At 44.0% G+C, this 24,036-nt stretch overlaps 1 protein-coding gene across 5 annotated transcripts in view; it reads left to right on the top strand.

Moving 5' to 3' along the window:
• LOC135904903 (alpha-tocopherol transfer protein-like) overlaps positions 1-24,036 on the top strand; it is a 44,148-nt gene that overhangs the window by 5,005 nt on the left and 15,107 nt on the right. Inside the window, exon 2 of one of the 5 annotated variants that reach the window (XM_070536665.1) lies at positions 357-550. The gene's annotated coding sequence lies outside the window, so the exon portion shown is untranslated. The other 4 variants (XM_065435906.2, XM_065435907.2, XM_065435905.2 and 1 more) reach the window with 4 other exon arrangements.

The following is a 24,036-nucleotide window of genomic DNA, read 5'->3' as shown; positions in this document are numbered from 1 at the left end:
AGAGGAGAACCCTTTCCACGAACTGTCCAACTCTATGGGAGAACGCTTTCCGCGAACCAACGTCACCTAGATGAAAGAGGCAGCCGCAAAGCACCAACGGGGGCGTGCAAACTCACCTGGGAAAGTGGGAGCCGCCGTCAAGCACTGTGGGACTCACTGCTTGTCATGTGACGTTGATATCAGCAAGACCCCACCTACAACTTTGGTTGGCTTATTTGAGGGGCCCCGCAATGTACTTTATCAATTCATTCATTCTCTTCTTCTTATCCTTCACTAACCAGATTAAACAGTGAAAGTTTCGCACTAGAAATCGTCTTGTCCCTGCCTAATTGCCGTGGTCTACCGGACGCCTGCAGCCTGCTGACAACGCCACGCTACCCAATAGCAACGCTGGTCGAGCTTCGAGAAACGGCGTCGCAACAACTGGTTGGCCGCAATGGCATACGCTACCCTGGAGACCCCAACTTTGGACAACATATAAGAGATCGTCTCCTTTTCGTCCTTGTGACAACGTTCGGAAGGAAGGTGTCAGGATTCATGACTGCATATGGTGAGTGCACGGCTTTTCTTCACTAAGAAATCACTTTACTTCACGTATTTTTTCTGGAAGTACAGAGCAGTGATTTTTCTCAAACCGTCGACGGAAGTTTTGAGTACGTCGAGGTTGTTATTGAGGGAAGAGTTAGCAGCAGTAAGAGCAGCCATGAACTCGAAGGCACTAAAGAAGCCGCAATTGTTTAGCTTGGCCAGAGAGTTGGGAATCCACATTGCCGAATCAAAGAGAAAGCCGGAGATCATTGAGGTGATCGAAGCTAGCGGGGCAGACGACGATGAACTGAAGGAATGCCTAGAGAGCATTGCGGATACGGAGGAAGAGCGTAAGCGCTAGAAGAAAATGAAGAGCGTAAGCGCCTAGAAGAAAAAGTAGAGCGTAAGCGCCTAGAAGAAAAAGAAGAGCACGACCATGTTGCACGCGACGCACTCAAGATGAGGCGCCCAGAGATTGAGTTTCTGAAGGCTCCAAATACAAGACTTAGCCCAGAGGCACGAGAAAGCGAGAACAAAATGACAGACTTGATGGCACCCTACGCAGTAGGAAGGGACATAGGTCTTTTTCTGGTGCAGTTTGAGCGCATGTGTAGGAAGGCAAAATTGGCGAGAAACACGTGGCTGCAACGCTTGCTTACGTTACTGCCACGTGAAGTAGCTTATACCATTGCCCGCAAGGGGAAAGAAGAAGCAGAGGACTTCCATAACGTCAAAGCGAATCTGCTTAAAAAGTTTAGATTATCAGCAGAAGCATTCAGACGAAAATTCAGGGAGGTCGAGAACACCAAAAGTGAGTCATACTCGGATTTCGCATACACCTTGGAGGTAAACCTGTAAGAATGGCTCAGAGAAGAGGGTGCACTCGGCGACGCCGAAAAGACAATGCAGCGGGTTGCATTAGAACAGTTCTACCGCCGGCTGCCAGAAAACATCAAATATCGGGTTTAGGATAGGCCTGGCGTAGACACTATCACGAGGGCGGCCAATCTCGCTGAGGAGTACGTAACTCGCCTTGCGTTCGAAGGCAACAAAGCTCCTAAGAAGGAGATGAATAAATACAGACCCGGCAAACCAGAGCGATGGTCAAAGTCGAGTTAGTATAAATCTAAGGAAAGGTCAGATTCGGTGAAAATTGGTAATGAGAAGAGCAAGGGAAAGGAGGAGTCACCCGAACTGAGGGTCAATGTTGCTTGACTTCTTATGATATGATTAATAAATATCGGACCCTCAGTTAACCCCCTTTCTTCTCATATACAGGGTGTCCCAGCTAAATTGAACGAAGATTTTGAAAAAAACCTATGCGTTTTTCAGAACAGAAACCGCGTGGATGTTGATAGCGTTCATCTAAACTGATAGTGCCATTTTTTGGTTCGTCTTTGAGTAAATATCAGATAAATTATAGCTTGTTAAATATAACTTGAAACGTTCAGGCGTCAATAGGAAAGTTGTGGAGCTTCACAAATATTGCCCAACCCCGGTAGTTCCAACGAGAAAGAGTTAGCGTGGGAGTTTGTATTCGGAAAAAACAAAAACCCGCGGGGTTTAAAATATGCCACGTAAGAGCGCGCACTGTGCACCCGAATGCGCCGCGATTACAGCGCTCTCATGAGTGATTTGTAAAAACATTGCCAGCGCCGCGTCTTTCCTTCACTTACGAGAAAGTGCTTCAACCTTTTCTCGGCTCTGACATTACTGGCAGCAGCTGGCGACAGCGCTCCAAAAAAGCACTTCGTCAGCAGCCGCTCGCGCCTGTCGCCGAAGAACGCGCCGTCATCAGCCATTTATTCCGGTATGACGAGAAGAGTAATTTCTTTCTAGCGTTCAAGTCGATGCGAAATAGAAAAATAAACTCAAAACATGCATCATACATCTGGAACCTGTGCGAGGGAGAGCATCATTTGTTACAACGCCGTTTTTCTTCCAAGTTGTACCGGTGGCTAGATGCATGTGAGCTCGACTGTCTATTACTATCGTGCCGCGCAACCATTTCGGAGATTTGTTTGCAGTGCCCTAAGCATGCCATACTGAAGCGAGCAGGAGGCGAACATGGTCTTAGCATTGGGAGTGGCACGGGGGGACAAGACAAAAGCTGCCAAGGTACACCAAAATTGGACATGTGTGGGAAGACCTAGCACGAACACAATTTGGGGGGTTACTTGAAGCTGAAAGAAATAGGTAGCTTCAAGAAGATGCGGCACAGAAAGGCGACCATCAGTGAAGAGGCTGAAGGAGATATTTTGGCTTTCAAGGCGGCAAACGCTCATTCCAGCGTTCGTGATGTGAGTGGTGAAGTCGTCATTTCAATGGCTTCAGTGTCAATAAAAGTTCTTAGGAAGGCTAAAATGCATCCGTATCACCTCCAACTGCATCAAAAGCTGCAAGAAAGAGACTTTCAATGGCGGCTTCATTTCTCAAATTGGATCCTCGTGAACAGTGACGAAATACTGAATTTTGTTGACAAAGTGCTCTGGACAGATGAGGCAACCTTGTCTAGAAATTCTCAAGTCGACATCCGTTATGCGCATCACTCAGCGATATGAACCCCCATTGGGTGGCGCAGACCAGAGACCAGTATCAATGGTCATTCTGTGTGTTGTGCGGTATCTTTGACGGAAGAATTATTGGCCCTATATTTTTTGTCCGCATGCTCTCTGCTGAGCGGTACGTGAACGACATCTTGGAAGGACCAGTCGAACATTTTCTCTGTGATCTTCCTCTTGAGTTCTTAAAGCGAGCTTGGTATCAGCACGACGGTGCGACAGCTCACAGCAGCAGCCTTGCCAGAGCCTGGCTTGATAAAGCTTTCAAGCCCCAGTCGGCTGGGCGGCATGGACCAGTGGCATTGCCAATAAGGTCACCGGACTTGACACCGCTTGATTTCTTCTTATGGGGACATGTGAAAGATCTAGTGTACCGAAAACCTATAATTACACCGGAAACGCTAAAGGCAGAGATTGCTGAGGCCTGCAGCGAGCTACCATCATGCGTCATCAAAAAAGCTACATCGGACGAGCTGAAAAGGTGCCAATACTGCAATATGGCAAAAGCAGACATCACAGCAAATAAATATCTGCAACCATTATCCATGAAAAGAGCCATCTGTGTGAAACTTTTGTACGACGTGGAAAAGACATGTAAGTGATATGAAATTACAAATTCTCTGCCGACAAGGAATGGACAGGAAGCTAAAGAGCAACCTTCCGTGTCAGTTTACAATTCTTACTTTTGTGACAACCAGCGTAATGCACACGACGTTATGAAGATTCTTGGAATGCGTGTTCGCTTGTTGTGGTCTTGCTCCCAAATTCGAACTCATGAGCTTGTCATTTTTCCTCCGCATGCATTACGCTAGCGTGAGATTGCAATTATCGCCGCAGAAACGGGAGCCGCGCTGTATTTGAACTGCCACCCGAACCCAGTGGCGTTTATCTCGTAACCAAGCACAACACGAATCTCTGTCGTGGGCAGCACGAAAGGCCCGAAGCGCGCGATGTTTTTTCGAAAGCATGGCTGAGGGCGCTGTAATCATGGGGCAATCTAAAATCCCTTGATAATTTGAAAGTAGCGACACTATTTGAACTCTGCCGCCGCCGCGCGACCTCCTCGCCTCCTCCTCACCCGTCGCGCGTTCCCCCCGCGGTAACCAGTCTTGCCCCCGTTTTTCTGCACGACGATTGGTCTCCCTGCCGTTGCCCTTGAAAGCGCGCGGATCTTGAGTTTGGCTTGTGTTTTTCTTCTTCGTTCGCGCCATTTTCCTCCCGAGCACGGCTGCCTCGGCGCTTTAGCTCGTGCGAAGCGAACGTTGTACGCTGTGTTTCCTGCTCTATGTGCTAGCCCTTTGCCGGGCTATTGCGCATATAACTACCGCAAGAAGGCTGAAGATGCTTCTGTCGTTTTTATGATACCACAAGGAGAGCGCGACGGCTTGCGCAGGAAGCAGTGGCTGCATGACATTGGCCGAAAGAACTTTGTTCCCACAAAGAACAGCGTTGTTTGCGCGCTGAGGCGTATTTCTTATAGCTCGTAGCAAAGCATCCCGTAATGCTGCATTTTTTTTCATTCTTCTGGCTTGCTCACCAGCGTTTTTGTTGCGGTTGTCCTCAGTATGCTTAATATTCTGGGGCGGCTCGATCACCTCGCACGTCGCTAACTGTTGTTATTCAGTCGGAAGTGCAGCATTAAGGTTCTGCTTCGCGCCCTGAAAAAAACTTAGTGGCAAGTTTACCCGTGGTATTGCAGGTGATGAGCGTTAGCTAGTCAACATTGAGTTTTCTTTTTAAGTTTTAAGGCGAAAGCCTTTAGATCTCTATGTTTCAAGGTTGCGTTGTAAACTGGAAGTATCACGTAACACAAGGAAGGCCAGAGGTGATCCAAAGCATGTCCACCCCTGTATAAGATAATGATTACCCAAGTTAATGAATGATTAGTGATTGACATAAGGTGGATTAGGGAGGATTAAGGTTGATAAGAGGGTATTAAAGAAGATTAAGGTGGATTAGAGTGCATTAAGAAGGATTAAGATGCATGAATGAAAATAAGGTGAGTGGAGGAGGGTTAAGGCGGAATATGGTGGATTAAGGTGAAGGGCTGATGAAAGGGTATTCATAATCATTCTCTTGTTTCCGAAGAAGGTATTCTTTCGTCCCTATTAAACATAGGTATAAAGAAACCTGCTGGTCCTGATGACATACCAAATAATTTTCTTTTTAGATATGCGGAGTGGTGCGCAAAGTATCTGTTCATAATATTTACCGAAAGTCTAAAGCAAGGTGTCCTTCCTAACGATTGGAAAGCAGCAAATATAATTCCCATTCATAAGTCCGGAGATAAACTCAGTATTACTAATTACAGACCCGTCTCGCTTCTCTGCACCGCTAGTAAGGTGATGGAGCACTATGTTTTTAAGCACCTGAGCAGCTTTCTGGAAAACAATAATTTCTTTTCGGAAAAACAGCATGGATTTCGGCGTGGCCTATCTACAGTTACTCAGCTTCTACATATTACCAATGAAGTCATGGCAGCGCTGGACTGCGGCGGGCAAATAGATGTGCGCTTCCTTGATTTTCAGAAAGCATTTGACCGTGTTTGTCACCAAAGACTAAAGCTCAAGCTACAATGTGCGCTGAAAAATGAACAAATTCTTCGCTGGCTTGACTCATATTCAACTAATCGAACACAATATGTCCGTATAGGAAACTCATTTTCTTCACCTGCTCCCGTACTTTTCCGGCGTACCGCAAGGTTCAGTACTTGGACCTCTTCTCTTTTTGATTTATCTGAATGACTTGTCCTTTGATTCCCCGGTACGATGCCGGTTCTTCGCTGATGATTGTATTGTGTACCACAACATTCAATCACCCCATGATCAGACTGCTATACAGGATTACCTTAATGCAATCGATAACTAGGTGTCAGTCCTGGCGTATGAACCTAAATGCCTCAAAATGTACTCAAATGATGATTACAAAAAAGAAAGCACCATCAATTTGTACATATAAAATCAATAATGTAGCAATTAAGACGGTTGACAAATATAAGTATCTTTGTGTAGTTATTGACTCGAAATTAACCTGGAACGCTCATGTCCAATACGTCGTTTCGGCGTCGCTAAGGAAGCTACGGCTAATTAAACACCGGCTGAAACATTGCACTAGTAGGACTAAACTGCCTGCCTACACGACACTCATTAGACCACTGCTTGAATATGCCGATGCTGTCTGGGATCCCCACACAAAGACCGGTGTCAACAACATTGAAAGCGTGCAAAAGAAAGCCCTTGGATTTATTTATAATAGTTATAATAAACGAGTCTCGATCACTGATCTCAGAACACGGTCTGGGCTCCCATCGCTAGAATTTCGGCATAGACTGCATCGCCTACAAACTTTGTTTAATATCGTTAATAAACAAACAAAAATGGATCCCGACATATACATCAATTTTAATAAAACAAGAGAAACCAGACGCAAGCACAGCAAAATGATTGCGATGCCACCGACTAAAACTACTGCTTATCGCTTCTCGTTTTTCCTTCGAACTATAGCAGAGTGGAATGCTCTACCGCAAGAAGTCGCTTGTTTGTCCTCGGTTGAATCATTTGTGTCTGCCGTGCAATCTTTGCGTGTTCGTTTTAGAATCCCCATTTTCCTATTTTTGTAATTGTGTACATGCTACCTTTCCCGACACAACAGTCTGTATATTTAAGCATTTTTTATGGTTCCTTGTAACCCATGTTTTTGTTATTTTGACTTCCAGTGCCGACTTTGTACACACTCACTCCTGTCTGGACTGCCAAGAGGCAGTTGGCAGTATCTAGTAAATAAAAAAATAAATAAAATAAGACCAATTAGGGTTCATGAACAAGGATTAGGGAGGATTAAGGCGCATAAACGAATATTAAGGTCTATTAATGTGGATTAAGTGCATTAAGGTTGATAAAAGAGGATTAAGACCGATTAGGATGGATTAGGGTGGTTTAGGGACCATGGTGCTGGATTAGGTCTGCTAGAGGTGGATTGGGGTGTATTAAGGTAGATTGGGACTGTTAGACAGGATTAAGTTGCATTATTATGCATGAATAAGGATTAAGGTGGATGAAAGAGGATTAAGGCGGATTATGATGTATTAGGGTTGATAAAGGAGGATTACGACCGTATAGGGTAGGCTAAGGTGCATTAGGGGTGATGTAGGTTGATTGGGTTGTATTAAGGCTGATTGGGAGTATTGAGCTGGATCAAGGTGGATGAAGGAGCATTAAGGTGGATTATGGTGAACTAAGGTGAATTAGGGTTCATTGAGTAGTAAGCCCGGTTAGTCTACCATTATCATCATCAACATCAGCATCATCAGCATCCTGCTTATGCCCAGTGCAGGGCAAAGGCCTCTCCCAGACTTCTCCAACTACCCCGGTCATGTACTAATTGTGGCCATGTTGTCCCTGCAAACTTCTTAATCTCATCCGCCCACCTAACTTTCTGCCGCCCTCTGCTACGCTTTCCTTCCCTTGGAATCCATTCCGTAACTCCTAATTACCATCGGTTTTCTTCCCTCCTCATTACGTGTCCTGCCCATGCCCATTTCTTTTTCTTGATTGCAACTAAGATGTCATTAACTCGCATTTGTTCCCTCACCCAATCTGCTCTTTTCTTATCCCTTAACGTTACACCTATCATTCATCTTTCCATAGCTCGTTGTGTCGTCCTTAATTTGAGTAGTACCATTTTCGTAAGCCTCCAGGTTTCTACCACGTAGGTGGGTACTGGTAAGACACAGCTGTTATACACTTTTCTTTGGAGGGATAATGGCAACCTGCTGTTCATGATCTGTGAATGCCTGCCAAACGCACCCTAGCCCATTCTTATTCTTCTGATCATTTCAGAAAAAGTTAGTCTACCGTAGTCCTCCTAATGCGAATTAATCCACCGAATCCCCATTCATCGATCTTAATCTACCGTCATTGACTTTAATCCACCATAATCCACGAAATTTCTCCTTAATGCACCCTAATCCACCTTCATCGACCTTAATCTACTCTAACCCTCCTTAATGCACTTTAATCCTCCTTAATCAACCCTAATGCTTCCTCGCTCACTTTAATCCACCCTAATCCACTATAATCATCCTTAATGCCCCTTAATCCACCCGAATCCACATTCATCTACTTCAGTCCACCCTAATCCTCATGATTTCATTTTAATTCACCCTAGCCGACCATAATCCTCCTTAATACACCTTATTCCATGTTAATCGATCCTTATCCATGTTCATGCACTTTAATCGCCCCCTAATCCTCTATAATTCTCCTTAATGCACCTCAACGCACCTTCATCCGCCCTAATGCACCTTCATCGACCTTAATCCAACCTAGTCCTCCTTTATGCACCTTAATCCACCTTCATTCACATAATGCACCTTCATCGACTTTAATCCACCTTAACCTTCCTTAATACACCCGAATTAATTTTAATCCAATCACTAATCAATCATTACTTTGCTAATAATTAAGCATCTCTTATACTCGGCTGCACATGCGTTGGTTCGCTTCCCGCCTTCGGTCCCGTGATCTTTTCTGTAGCTCACAAGGGGACCTTGAAACAGAGGTTTAAGGCTTTCGCTTAATGAGCCACTCACAAAGGGATGTGTCACAAGCAATACTAGATCAGACGCACGAAGTAAAGCATCTGATCATGAGGCAGAAAAATTGTCTGGAATATAGAACTCGCCTCAAAGCTCCCTTTACATCCGTATACCCCATTCATACGGCTTTAAAAAAAACCCAACCTCCTCATAAAGGTTGCCTCCAGCATTATCGATGCTGTTATTAGCATTTCTCAAAATTTTCAACCCCACTGGGGCGCGCAACTGGCCCAAAATAACACGCCTCCATAGAAACCTGCGGCCCGTCCGCGGGAGCCCAGAAGGAAAAGCGCGCCGTGCGCAGCTGGCGGGCGAGGAGAATTGAGGAGGAAAGCGCCGTGAGGAGAAGAGTGCCGCTACTTTCAAATTATCAAGGGGTTTTAGTGCAATAGGGCACACAGAGCCAACACATCTCAGACAACAGAAGGCCTGAACGCTCGGCGAGTGACATGACGGAGAAGGGGCCGGCGGCGTGCTCGGGGATACGGGTTGAATGAAGGGATCGCGCCATTATGGGAACGTTAACCAGAGCGCAGTTATTGGTTCTTTAGGCAATAGGGTGTTGCAAGATTATTTTATTTATGCAATACTATTTACGCACTGCATTGTTAAAAAGCCTGTTCATAAAAAATGAAACGGGTCAACCTTAGTATTGAGAACGAATGTCGTGTAAATGATGACATGGAGCATGGCTTATATTGAAAAGTCACTGTGCTGCCCTCTTCCTCAGAGTAGCTTCTTTGCCTTGATTTATCGTCGGCGTCAAAGAGTTTGCTGTTCATGCGACCATAAAAGTTCTTCAACAAAATGTTAGCACTGCACCATAACACATACCTCATGACTTCACTGGTGTGCCCTTCACATTCGGGACACATGTATTTATTTCAGTCTAGATTAGGCTCTAAACAAATAATTTTGCTTTCGAGGCATTATTACATAAGTACCGCAGTCCACATATTTACAGCACCTCAGATGGGTTTAGCAATGGAGATACAAAATATTTGTGCAACTATTTACAAAAAAACAGCTGCCTTATTCCGCAGAACTCCAGCTTTTCTCTTTTGCCTTAGCATTGGCATCCAATATTCTATCATTCATCTTGCGGAAACATGAACGCATGATTTTTCGGCCCCTACATGTAACTGCTCCAGCAATTCGACACGCAGCACTCATTAGCCATATCCTGGCAGGAACGTAATCCACATTCCGCTGCAATGAAGGCTTGCCGGACGCACAACCACTCTCACAGCACAAGCGCAGAGAGTATATGCACGGTTAACGTCCAGAAAAAAAAGTGCGCTCAGAAGCATGTCGCAGCATGTCAGGACTTTTCTAACCCCAAAGCTATCCAAGGAGAAGCAGGGTTCCTGGAACTAATCCAATTGTTATCGCCGTCGTCACCCACTCGGTCTTCCGAGTCTCATATTCAACACATGTGCGCCGCTCCTAGCTTCGTAGCACGCTGCAGGGAACTTCTATGTGGGCTTCTTTTGAATGACGTAGATCGAGGGGTGAGGGTACAGACAGAAGGCCTTAAGTTCTCTGGAGGGTGTTGACAGAGCGCGCAGTCACGTGCTATCTTTTAAACTCCGCGGGCTTTGGTTTCTCCCGAATAAAAACGGCCATGCTAAGTCTATCTCGTTGGAAGTGCCTGGGTTGGGCAATATTTGTGGAGCTCCACAACTTTCCTATTCACGCCTGAACGTTTCAAGCTATATTTAAAAAGTAAATTAATTTATCTCGGCTAATTGCTCACAAAATGACGAGCGAAAAAATGAACTGTAAGTTTAGATTAACGCTAACAGCATCCATGCGATTTTTGTTCTGAAGAACGCATAAGTCTTTTCAAAATCTTGGTCTAAGTTAGCTGGCACACGCTGTACACACACACACACACACACACACACACACACACACACATATATATATATATATATATATATATATATATATATATAATCTTACAAAACCTTTTATTTAAATGACCGCATTGTCATATAAGTGCTGGAGTGTTGTCTAGATCTATAGTGGGGGACCACCAAATGTCCGCCGGACGGCGGAGTCGGACTGTCAAATGTCCCAACTGTTGCCGTTCTTAAAACGCATAACTATGAAAAAGCCACATTTTCGTTTTGTAATGCCTGACAGCTTGGATGCACGTTCTCCTCTTTCGCCTTCTTCGGCAGTGTCACTACCACAATAGTGGTTCTGTTATTGCCAGTTTTCTAGCTTTGCTGCAGGCCACAACTGTTCATAGTGCCTCCAATTGTATGGGTAGCGTTGTTAGCCAAGCAACTTCTGCACCTTTGTTATTGTAAATACCGACATAGTAGTACTAAATATACGCCGCCAACTTCATGCACACCCTGTAGTGGATCCTGTCGCTGACAGGGTGCGCCGTCGCCAGTCGCCTCACCGTCCCGGCTTCGTCCACTCGAGACTTGACAATCCTAGTTCGAGCGCAACGCAGCAAGTTGCGCCCTACCCGAAGGATTGCTGTAGGCGGCCGCCTGCTTCCTCTACAAGGCGAAACGCCCCGTCGGCGTCGCGTGGCTCGTCAGCTGTTCCACGAGCCGCGCACAGAGGGCATCTTCTGGCAAAAATAGGTAAAAGAAGAAACGCCATCTGCTGCATGTACGAGTACTTATCGCGTAGTCCCGGCAAGCAAGCGCCGCTCTCTCCTGAAACCGAAGTAGCGGCCGACACATCGTTAAGGAGAAAAAAAAAACAAGCAAAAACGCCCAAGGCCACGACGCACGCTGACATAACTATCGGACGGGACCCTGTCGCTGTTGCTCTCTTGCAATCTCCCTCCACGCCCTCCCCACCTCTTCTTATGTAGCTTCCACCAAGCTAGCAGAGACCAAATGAGAGAGTAAGTCGTGCATCAGTGGGGTAGCTAATTCTGATGAGAAAGCCGCGCGGCGGTGAACCAGGCTTGTACTTGAAATGTTTAAAACATTCTAGCGGTTGCGAGATTCGTGATGCAACGTCCTCCAATACTGAGGTTACTGTATGTTTATTTGAAAAGGTGTCTCATGGCACCTTTGGCTCTCCTGTACTGCGAATGGCAGGCGTAAATTAATCTTGAGGAAGAAAAGGACCAGCTTAATAGCTACCGCGCAAGCCTGCACACGATCGTACTGACGTCACATCGCTGTATAATCTGCGCGCTCTCGCTTGCCGGTCTCGAAGACTGGGTTTTCCGATGATTTGCATCGGTGGCAAGGGCAAAAGTTGACGTCCATCACTGCGACGCCAGCAGTCACCGTGTGCCGAAGGATACTCGTTGCCGCCGGTGAGTTTGTAGAAGTGCCGTCGTGGATACGTGCACTACGTGACCCTGAGCGAACAAAATGCCGTAATGCGAGCATGTGGCCTTTGGTACGTATTGTGCGCTGCGTTGTTTAGGAGTAGCTTCATTGCTCATCAGGTAGAGGTTGGACATTTGTGCGTTACTGCGCCAGCCACATTTCCTTGTTCTCACTGAGGTTCGTAGACCTTAGAGTTGCGTAGCATGTAACGGTGAAGAAGGACTGGGATATTTGTTGTTCTTTTTTTACGCTGTGCACGCAGCAGCCTGTGCTCACAACTGTGCGCGCACGCAGCCTTAGCTGCGTGCCTCAGTAAAGAGGCGCTCAGTGATCATTGCGTCCTCGTATCACCTCAAAAGCCGTTTAATGTGCTGGCTGAATGGAGCAAATAGTGCGTTTCTACGATATCAGCAGCATTTAATCCGAACAGCCATGCCGCAGCGGGAATTTCACTGCCTCCGAGCTGACGTACCATCGTGTTTTGATAAAATCAACCACATAAATATTCGGAAGTTTCGTCAAGACTTTCGGCTGTAAGGACCGGTATTAATCTGTTACGTAGGATATACCACTTGTAACATGAGTGTGTTAGCCCCTTGGCTTCACTTAAAGAGCCAGTGTCAGCAAAGTTTTGCTCATTAATTTTATGCTTTGATGAGTTTATCTGTGCTTAATAATTACAGAAAGAAGCCCGCAGAGTTTGTCTAAATCGAGTTGTGTGTGTTACGTGTTTGTGTGCGCAAACAGCACGATGACCAACGAAGTGATGCAAGGTTGAACAACGTGTTTGTGAAAATTTGCTTGTGTGTGCCTGTGACACCTCTTGTGCCCAAACAGCACGAGGACAACGCCGTTGAAGACGATTGATTTCTACTACGGCCGAGTGAACCGGCTGTTGGGTTCTACATATGTACTGAATGAACGTTAACTAGAGACACACGGGATTGTGGCAAGATCAACGAGTGTCTACAACTGTATCCACGTATGTTTGCTGTCACGTGGCCAATGTTAAAATGACAATGACATTTGTGCGCCGCCAAAAAACCATTGAAACGTGACTAAACTTCGCCGATCATGACGTCGGAACTACCACGCCCAGCAAACCAGAAATATTCATTGGACGTAGCACAAAAGACCAAATATTCAAGAACTTTGAGTCTGGTTCACGTCTATAAAATGTACCACCAGTACATGGCAGTCAAGAGTTGTCCAAAGGACGTCGAATATCTTTTTGAATTGGACATCTCTTGCACATGCAGAGCTTTCGCGCATTGGTCGCACATTGTGCGTTGTGACCACATGAAGCACCACACCGCAGAAATACAAGCAAGTTATCTATAACACCGAGATGCTGGGAGAGCATTGCAGTTCTGTGGTGGGGCATTTACCTAGAATAAAGAACCATTGGCTTTGTTTTTCCCCATTATGTGCAGGATCGAGAGACTCCACGAGAGGGAGAATATGTTCCTGAATTATGAAATGCCCACCTGTTCCTTTTGAAAGATTTAGTTTGAAGTATTGAAGCACAGAGTTTCAGTTACGGCCTCATTAATTTTTCGCAACGCGGTCATGAGTAGCAGTTTTGTACCGCCTCTGCCCACACTGCTGGACACTGTGTTTCAAAAGCCGGCTTCGGTGTCCGTTACGTCGCTTTTTCTTTTTGTCTGATAGGCAAACACTTTCTTCTTCAGTTTTTCAGTTATATCCATTAATGCACTGTTAAAATAAGTAATGTTTAGGTTGCCGATATATTACGACATACTATACATAAAAATAAAGCTTGAGCTCGCAATATCTTTGACTTCACATCGACACTGATATCAATGCAGCAGTAGCCTCGACAGAAGTGCAGGGTCAATTTACGCGCGCGAAAATCACGAAATGTACTTGATTACTGTGTCTTCTCGACTTTTGTTTGGTTGTCCACGGCCCAAGTACGTATATACTAGGCAGAACTGTACAGTTGTATACTGAAATTTTGAGGTGTGCTCCTGACTTGTACTTGTGCTACGTTTGTTCGCCTTGCCGAGCGCTTATTAAGTGGCCAGAGGGCAACGTTTTGGTGGCTAATTTTCAGACATATTTGAATGGCTTGCTTCCTGGGACTCCTCTTCAAGAGTCACTGATAATTCTCATTAGCAATGCTTATTTCTAAGTACCAGGCAACTTTATCTGTTTAGCACATACATGGTGGGAAAAGCTGCCTGATAAAGTTAGCGATCAAAATGTACATTCCACCTCGAGATTCTGCTTGTGGGGATTTTTTGTATATATATCATAAACATAGCTAGAAAACACTGGCTTTCTATCACGACCATCGGGGCACCTGAAGCAAGTCTTGGCATGCCGGTCATGCACGTTTGGTCATTCATTAGTGTACTACTAATCAGTTTCAATGTTGTTAAATAAAATTTCGGCATTGTGACTGGTAGTCATTTTCTGAGCGTTTACACCCTCTTCTCATTATTTTGAGTGAAGTTCAATTTTCAAGAGTTTCTTTTTATTGAAGTTCTTCAGTTCTTTTTCTTTACATCCTCGTTTAACCTGTTTGTATACAATTAGAACATGCAGTGCATATTTTCATACATGTGCCTGGCTGGGTATCATTCATTTTTGTAATAAGGCTTTATCAATTGTATAAGTAAAAAGTAACCTTGATATGCCATTATGAGTCTCACTTGTGTGCTTTACCAAGTGCTTACTGAACTCATTTATCTCATGTAGCCACTGCAGGGTTCGTAATAATTCGTAATGATGAAAATACGGCCCTACGAGTTTGGGAACCCAGTTTTCAGATTATGATGAGCGCAAGAACTATATATAAAAAAAGAAAGCTCATGAGTGTTTCAATTCAGATTTTGAAATTTACATGTATGAACGTTAACAAAGCATTTCAAACAAGCCCTCTAACTCACTTGCTGACAACGGTGGTAAATGCGTCATCAATATGCCTCAGCATATGTGCCATCGAGGAGAAATGAAATGAGAACGGCGGAGCATGTGGCCGAAGCATAACGAAAGGTACAGTGCATGCCGTTCACCAGCCATTGTGCACATACGTGGGCGTGTGGTACTCGCTCAGAGCACAGTGCTGCTCACCGCACTGCTATAAACGTTACCTGTATTTTTGTAGAAAAGATGTTTTCTCATCCCGCCATGGCAGTGGCATTCCCACCTGGCAGTACACTGTTGTGGTGACCGGAAGAATTGCCGCATCTGCAGCATGATGTATAGCGGGCGTTCACCCAGTTTCCTAACGTGCGTTGCTGTGCTTTTGTTTCAACAATGGCAGCTGCCAGCGTCTAATCGTTATTTGAATAGCACGAAAAATGTGTTGCCCTGGAGGAGCAACAATAGTGCTAGCCAGTTGCACAATAAGAGCAAGTATGGATGGCACTGCAGTGGTGGGGTGAGAATATAAGCTTCAAACAAAATACAGGTGACATAATGGCAGTAATAGAAGCAGTCCTGCACTCCGCTTTACATGCGCTTGCTTGTGTACAATGATGGTCGGCCGACGTCGCACACTGTGCTTTCAGGTACGCTTCGACCACACGCTCTGCTGTTCGCACTTCATTAATATTCGCTGGTAAATCTGCTTTGGTACTTGCAGGTATGCAGCTCATTATGATATGAACAGAAAAGATCCGTCAGATGTTCTATGGATCTGCTGCATCCATAAATGGACATCCATTAGAGGTCACTTATGTCCAGCTGCTATATCGTTTCAACATTACCGTAACGTGATCTGAATGGAACTTAGATTGCCCATGATACGTATTTGTAATGTTGTTTGTAGAAATATAGATATCTATAGGATCTGTGCATTGTTTAAAACATGTTGTATGGACATCTATGGGACATAAATGTTTGTCTGGGCCATGGCCCATAAGAATGAAGGAAAGAAAGCGGAAAAATGGCATGAGACGTGCGCGCCAAATTTTTCAAAGAGCTGAATGGGCTTGGAAGGACGAGGGAAGTACACGTTTAATCATGGCCTAATGGTTAGAGTTCTGAGCTGCTGTGCTCGACGGCAAGGTTTCAATTCCATTATTGACCGCACATATAATTTTCTTTTCATTGGAACGAGGCGCTTTCGACTAACATGTCTGTACAAATCGTGTTTATGCAAATTTGCCTGCGTAACGTACAGCACACCATGTTTTAAGTAGCTGAAGGCTCGTCTCGGAAAAAAAATTTGAACGCTTGTACGCATTCTTCGTAAGCCATCTGCAATGTGACGTAAGCCATCTCCAAATGGATATTTCATGTGTCCAATTATAAGCAGTATATAGTAATTTAACTGGTCTCCTTGAAGTTATAGTTTGTGCATCACTCTAATATGGCTAAAAATAAAGAATAGATCGACTTGGCATCAATTTAAATGGCTTTCCTCTCAGGGAGTATATGCCCCCTATTCCTATACTTTATTTTAGCAATTTCACCTTGCTTGATCTGTGGGAAAAACTTTGCTGACGTCAGCTACACTTGCTGACCTAGACATCGTTCACATGCACTTTGTTTGAAATCATGGATTAGCAATGCGAGGTGCAATACTAGTATAGCACGTATTTTTTTAAAGCCTGTATTTTGTTGTTAAGATGCAGCTTAAATTCTCAAAGGCAACGGTAATATATATATATATATATATATATATATATATATATATATATATATATATATATATATTATGTAGGACAAAATGGCTTTTTACCTTTAATAAGGAATTATGCCGTACTACATAAGCGCATGAGTGCCTTTTGCCTCATTGTTGCATCAGCTATCTTCTATTCACGTAGAGGGAAAAATATAAATAATTCAACTCATTGACGTCCTATATCATGTCAGCTTTGCATGCAATAACTTCTAAGCCCCAACCTAAAACGTCGAAAAACATCTTGAAGGTGTTATAATTTTGCTTGTTTACTCATGTTTGCTGTTCCGCTCACGTGAGAAAAAATAATATGAGGTCAAAAGCTTGAGTCAGCAAATGACTTTGAAACACTTCGACTCCACAGTAGTGGATGCTAACATTGTATTAAACTGGTCCTAAGGACCAACTTAGGTATGATAGATTTTCTTCTGCAAGTTCCCTACCTTCTACTGAAACTTCAAACTCGAGTAGTAGTCGTCATGAAATTTGTGGTCATGTCATGATACCCTCTGACATGGGGCTCCGACTACCGGAGAGCTGTTCGATCAAGCCTGGAGTCATAGTTTATGAACTTTGCCTTTTATTAGCGGTTTATGCCCAATTCCTAGATCCTAATTTCTGGCCATTGGTAAACAAGCAAAAAGACAAAACTTCGCTGCTGTACTGCTGTCGTGACTCTTTAGTCAATGACACTAGGGGAGAGGAATCGACATCCAGGCTAAGGGACAAGTTGAGTTTAGTCTGTATTAAACACCATAACATTTATGTTTTAAATGTCCCTGCGCTTGATTCCTTGTGTAGTGGAACTTATTGTCAGCCCCAAATTATGCATAGCATCATAGAGATACTTCGACAAACATAAGTTGTGCAATATAGAGGATGCAGTACCTGTACTCTAACTGTACACGACATAAGATACTGCAGCTTGGCAGTATGTTCATATTTCTCATCTTGATGAGGGAAACTTGTCGTCTGGTCTCTATTTTCGCTGGAGCCCTAGCTGCAGTTGCTGTTTTGAGCAGCTTGTGTCAGCAGAGAAGCTTGTGATATTGCCAGGTAGAAAAGCGCTGAGGCTTCACGATCGTTCAAGAAGCCAAGGCTTTTGGTCAATCATAAATGAATAAGCACCTGACTAGAAGTTTTCATAAATTCAAGGAACAGTTCAAATGCCAATGAGCATAGTCGCCTGATCACAATGTATTCTTCTGAGCCATGGCGGTTCCCACAGTGTGTTGAAATGCCACACCAGTCACATATGCTAATGATGCAAACAAAATCCAATGTGACGGTTATTAGTTATTCTATAAAAAACTATTTTCATGTGTGTTAGATTAAAAGTAGTGCGGTACTTGAAATTTTATGCGCATGAGAGATAGCAGCTGACTTTACAGCCATTTTTTCTGTACAGTCCCTCAATTTGCATCTGACTTTAGCAAATCATTGAAGCTCACAAATAGCACATTTATTATTCGTACTCAGATTGAACAGTTGTACTAGGGTGGTTGTTTGGACTTGTTGGTAATTCATGATAAAAAATAACGTACAGCCCGAAGGACAAGCACTGCGACAGACGACATACACAGCGCTTACTTCCAACAATATTTTATTGTGTTGCCACATCGTGTGTTTATATACAAGAGGAGGCACGCGCAGAAGATGAAAGGCAGTCATAAGGGGTATTCTAACAGCAAGTCACTGTACTGCATGGTCACTTGGAAAAAACGAACATTACGATTTCTATCTGTCTAGATACGTGACTTCACTAGGGGTCAGTGCGATAAAGGGGGCACTAACGCACATACTACCAAGTTTTCTGATGAAATCAGTTTCCACAATTTCCCGCGTGAGCTGTGAGCTGTATCTCGCTAAAACTTCAGTATCTTCAAAGATGGGCATGCAATGCGGCAATGGATGCCCAAGTGGCCTTGTACAGTGCTGTGGACGTTGTTACAGTGCTGTCTTAGACGATCGTTTAAGCACCTGCCTGTCTGTGCAACATATGTACTGCCGCAAGACAGGGGAATTTGGTGGACTACATTCGTTGTGCACGTCAGAAAACTTTTTCTGTGTCCGACAGAGCAACAACGCTGATGCGATTTAGGCGCATTTACACGCTTACAGAGCCTTGCCAAATTTTCCGGGGCTGAAAAAACGACTGTGATTCCTGCACGCTGCCCAATTTTCTTTAGCCTATGGGAAACATCATGCGCATACGGTGGGCTGGCTACCCTTTGGCCTTAATTTCAGCCATAGCGGGACAGCTTCTGAGGCGCACAAAACGTGAAGAGCCCGCTCAGTCAAGGAACCAGCTGGCTGAGAGACGCAGGTTAGCAGTGCTACCATATGTGCATGATGTCTCCCATAGGCTAAAGAAAATAGGGCGACGTGCAGGAATCACAGTCGTTTTCTTGTTGCTGTAAATTTAGGCTTTACAGGAACCATTTACCTGTAGCACCCCACTTATTCTGTTTTCGCCAGTGCCATGATAGACTTAGAAAAATCGCGAGTGTTATGCGGAGCAGTATTCAAGAAGTAATGAACCTCTCCCACATAGTTCATAAATAAGTTGAAACCTGCTTTTAACAAAGTGTTAATGCTCTGGACTGTGATAATGAGAAGTCCATTTCTAAGATATCATGACAAATGGAGCTGGTTTCAAGAATGGGGTGTATTTTCACATTACTTAAATCATATTTTCACAGCACAATCGAACCCGACAGCCAAAAATGGGACTATGCACCGTTAAGTATATCTGTTGGGTTTATTGTACAGATCAATAAGCGATGATGCCTCTAAAGAGACAGGTGAGCATCCAGTTGTCGCTAATCTACACCTTAATGGTGTACCGTAATGCCGTTGCTGTGTTGGTCTCACATGACACTATACCAGGTACGCTCAGGTAGACATGCATGTCCCAAAGAGCAATAAAGAATAAGCAGTTTTATTGAAGAGGCAAACTGGATGCATGCATGCATCAAAAAGTTTCATATCATAGGGTCAGCTCACTGTCAATTAAAACTGTTATAGTGAGTTCCTGCGCCGTTTACTGATCGTGGATTTCTCTTCGAGATGCAAGTGACTCGAAATATCGCTCAAATGACACGTTGCAGCTGGAAGAAGGTATTCAGATGTTCATTCATCAGGACCACATGCGTTTTCTATTCAATTGTTGCCGTTGAAAATAGTTTTATAACTTGCGAGGAACCTCAGGCAAAATGCTGCTTTTTTCCAGGCACCGTTATCATGCCCACTTTATAAGCGCAAACTATGGGCATGTGAACAAGTTATTCTTGCATTTACCATGCCTATTAAATTTGACTTTAAATTATTTATTGGCCATCCTCTATATTTACATATGTGAGGACTTTTGAAAAACTCTGCTTGAACAGCTTGACATGTCTACAGTCCCTCGTTTTAGCAGGAATGTAGCATCACACGTGCGTATATACATATACGCAAATAAGCATACATATGCAGCCGTATGCATATATGCATACATGGTGATCAAGTCTTCCACGTCAAGGTGGTCCGTGCCGTAGAAGGTTCCTCTATCCCGTGGCTAAGCCAGCACAACCGTCGGGGTTGTAGGCGATCATGTGAGCCGCGCCATGTCGGGTCCTGTTTCGTCCATCTTGTCCACTCCGAGGTGACGATCACTGCGGAGCTCAGTTGTTTCTCGTCAGTACCCCGCACCTCTGCCAGTTTGTTACGTTGCAGAAGTCACTATGAAGATGTATTTACAATACCTACAAGCGAGATAACGATGCATAAGCAAGATGGCTGTCGAAACCGATTCCACCTCTACTCGTCAAATTGTCGTCTTCAGACTGGCGCCACTCTTGATTTCTCCGTAACAATATGATTCAGCGACATATTTCTCACTCACACTTTCCTCGCAGTGTCAGTGAAGCAAATCCAAAAGCACTAGCACATACACAACTAGATATTACATTGAAACCCTATACATAAGTTTGAGTTTCTTGGATGGTGATGTAAAAAGATCAAATTGGACCAAATTATAATAATTAAACATTGTTGGCCTTATGTACCTAAGACATTGTTTCCCATAGTTTGAACGTGGTGTTGGCAATAACCAAACCTCACCGCATCTTGTAACGAAATTTAGAGCTTTATCCTGAAGTTGGTAAGGGTACGCAGGTTTCCAATATATCAATAGATTTCCAGTTCGTATACATGACTCAAGCGATATCTATAGAGATTGTGAGCTGGGATCAAACCAGGATTACTGAAGAAAGTTGTCGATGCTGTGTAGGCAACGTTACATGCGTGGCGGAGATATTTCTTTTGTAACAGATGAATATGTTATAGATTGGTGGATTGGCAATAGCTTAAATGTGATTGAAAAATTGAATGTTACAGCAAGAGTTTAATACGTGTGAAAGAAATGTATCTTATACGGCCTACAACACGAGGTATTCTGTTTATTTTGCTTAAAACGTATTTAACATGTTTGTCCCACGACATGTTTGCTGAAAAGATGACACCCAGACATTTGAAATTGTCGACTATTTTAATACTTTGTGAGTTTAATACAATCTTCTCATGGAGAGGTATGTGCTTGTTTTTCGGTCTGAATATAACTGCTTTCGTTTTGTTTGCATTTATCTTCATTACTCTTACATTGAGCAAAACGAGAACAAGGCGAAAGCAGGAGCCAACATTTCGACAAGTGGACTTGTCTTCTTCAAGGCCACGTATGCTTTCCTCGCCACAGTATATATATAGGGGGGGGGGGGCTCTTTTAAAGGGGAGAGGGTGTAAGGCGAGAGGGTGCGGCAACGAGGAAAGGTGTGTTAGCGTGTCGAATTGAGAGTAAAGGAATGCTGTGCACAAGGCCAAGGCCAGGGCCGCACCGCCCCCCCCCCCCCCCCGGTCTGTCAACGCACGCGTGTTAGCCGTGTCAGGGGCGTCTGACACGCCAGCTGAAAAATAAAGAGGAAAGGAAAGGGGGGAAAATGAGGATACGTCAAGAAACCAAAGTAAGTGTTGTTGCCTATAGCTTGAAATTTAGCATAGCGCATAGATTCTAAAGCTCCCTTTGAAACGTTTATGCCTATTGGTCGCAATGTCTTGAACTTATGGATAAGGTATGATTCTCCGTATTTTCTTTGTCATTCAGAACGGAAATTTGACTGTAAGATGTAGAGATTAAATTCATCAAAGTTATGACCTGGTTGGTTGAAATGCTCGGCGATGACTTTGGGAAGCTTTTTAGCTGTGTCCGCGGGATGTCCGTTTATTCTGACGTTCATTGATTATCCTGCTTCGCCGATATATTGTTTTTTACAGAAGGAACATTCAAGCATATAAATCGCATCCGAACTTGTACAAGTGAAGCTAGATTTGGCATCATGTGTATAACTTTTTGCGATGCTTTTAATTTTAATGACACTTTGAAGGTGCCTGCAGGTTTTGCACCTGGGGCGACATGCTTTTATTACGGGGGAATGCTGTTGGCTGACTTTTGCGTGCACTAACATGTCTTAAAATTCCTGTTTCGGCGATAGTTAACCCTAGGTACATCCGGGAACGCTTTTCTCAGACGCTCGTTACTTGATAATATTGGGTGGTATTTCCTTAGGATGTTGTTTATGTTTGGGAGTGCATTAGAATATTTTGTTATAAAGGCCGGTGGTCTGTCAGATTCTGATGTGGGTTGTTTCTTTGCCAGTTCCGACTGTCTCTCCAATTTTGACGCGGCATTATAAGCTCTATCGAGAGCAACTTGGGGATAGTTCCTTTCTACTAGCGTTGTTTCAAGGTCCTTTAGGTGGTGAAAAAAATCGTGGTCTTCGCTGCAGATTCTTTTAATTCGTTTCGCTTGTTCGACAAAAATTCCTTGCTTGCAATGTCGCGGGTGATGACTGTTGTAGTCTAAGTATTGCTGGCTATCTGTAGGCTTCCGGTAAAGTGTCGTTCTCAGTTTTCCGTTTTCTATGTAGAACGTCGTGTCCAGGCAGTTCAGTGGTGAGCAGTAAATTTAATACTCGGATGAAAGCGATTGAAATGGCTAATTAAGTCGGTTAGGGCCCTTGTGCCATGTTCCCATATTATAAATATGTCGTCAATGTAACGAAGATAGGTGTGGGGTTTTAAAGGGTAGGGTTTCAACAGGTCTGCTTCAAGCTGTACCATGAAGATGTTCGCATACGTGGGAGCGAATGGCGTACCCATGTTAGTGCCGAAATGTTGCAGGTAATGAATAGCATCGAATTCGAAATAGTTGAGCGTGAGAACTAACCTAAGGAGCGATAAGTAAACTACAAGAGCGTGCGCTTGGGGATTGATTGCGAGAGATCTAGAAACGGCTTCAATTCCTTCACTCATGGGAAAGTTGGTGTAAAGGGCAGAAACATCCAAAGTGACTAGAATAGCACGGTCGGAAAGGATTTGGTTCGCGTTGATGCCGTCGATAATTCGAAGGAAGTGTGGCTTGTCTTGAATGAAAGATGGGTGGTTGGTGGGGATGTTTGACAGGTGGTGATCTAAGAATTTAGATAGTGACTCAGTAGGTCTGTTGTTATTAGACAAAAAAGGCCAACCTGGGATTTCTGCTGTAGGTATTTCTTCGAGCAGAACTTTATGTATCTTGGGAAGAAGATAAAGGTGGCCTGCTTTTTTGTCCTTGGGCATCATGAAGCGATATTCAGATTGCTTGATTAGTGATTAGCGATTAGATTAGAGATCAGCGATTAGAGATTAGCGTGATTAGTTCCCGGGACAGGAGCTCCGCTATTCTGTTTATCACAATATTGCTGCAATCTGAAGTTGGGTTAGAGTCGCGTTTTCTGTTTCTGTCAACCGGTTGCTCAGTTGTTTAGAGGTCTCATTCTTGTACTTTTCTATAGGGCCAGATGACAATAATGCCGCCTTTGCCTGCTGGTTTTATTACAATATCATTCGTTTTCGCAAGTTCTTTAAGGATTTGGTGTGGAGCGGGGGTCAAATTTTTGCGTTTCCGGCAATGCCGCGCTGACTCTAGGATTTCCTTTGATATCAATTTTATGTATAAATCCAGGCCTCGGCACTGTTCGGTTTCCGGTGTCCACGTGCTAGGTGGTCTAAGAGAGTCTCTATCTTCTTTTTCTACATCTAGTCTATCGAAAAAGAACTCCTTGATGCGCATGAATCGTGAAAACTGTTATATCTTTGTGGAGTTCATATTCGTTTACTGCGTTATTCGTCTGACAAAACGCTAGAACACGTTTCAGGAGATCAACTTCTTCGGGGCTTAGACTCTGGGTTATGTCTACTACACTGCTGCAGTGCTCTGGATGCTCGTCTGTAGGACTGTCGGTGGAACTACGTGCTGCAGGGGTTACATTAGTTTCTTTGGGTGAATCTGCAGCTCTAATATTTCGC

This window comes from Dermacentor albipictus, chromosome 3 (assembly GCF_038994185.2).
Source record: "Dermacentor albipictus isolate Rhodes 1998 colony chromosome 3, USDA_Dalb.pri_finalv2, whole genome shotgun sequence".
NCBI lineage: Eukaryota > Metazoa > Arthropoda > Arachnida > Ixodida > Ixodidae > Dermacentor > Dermacentor albipictus.
This window is presented reverse-complemented; position numbering and strand designations above follow the sequence as displayed.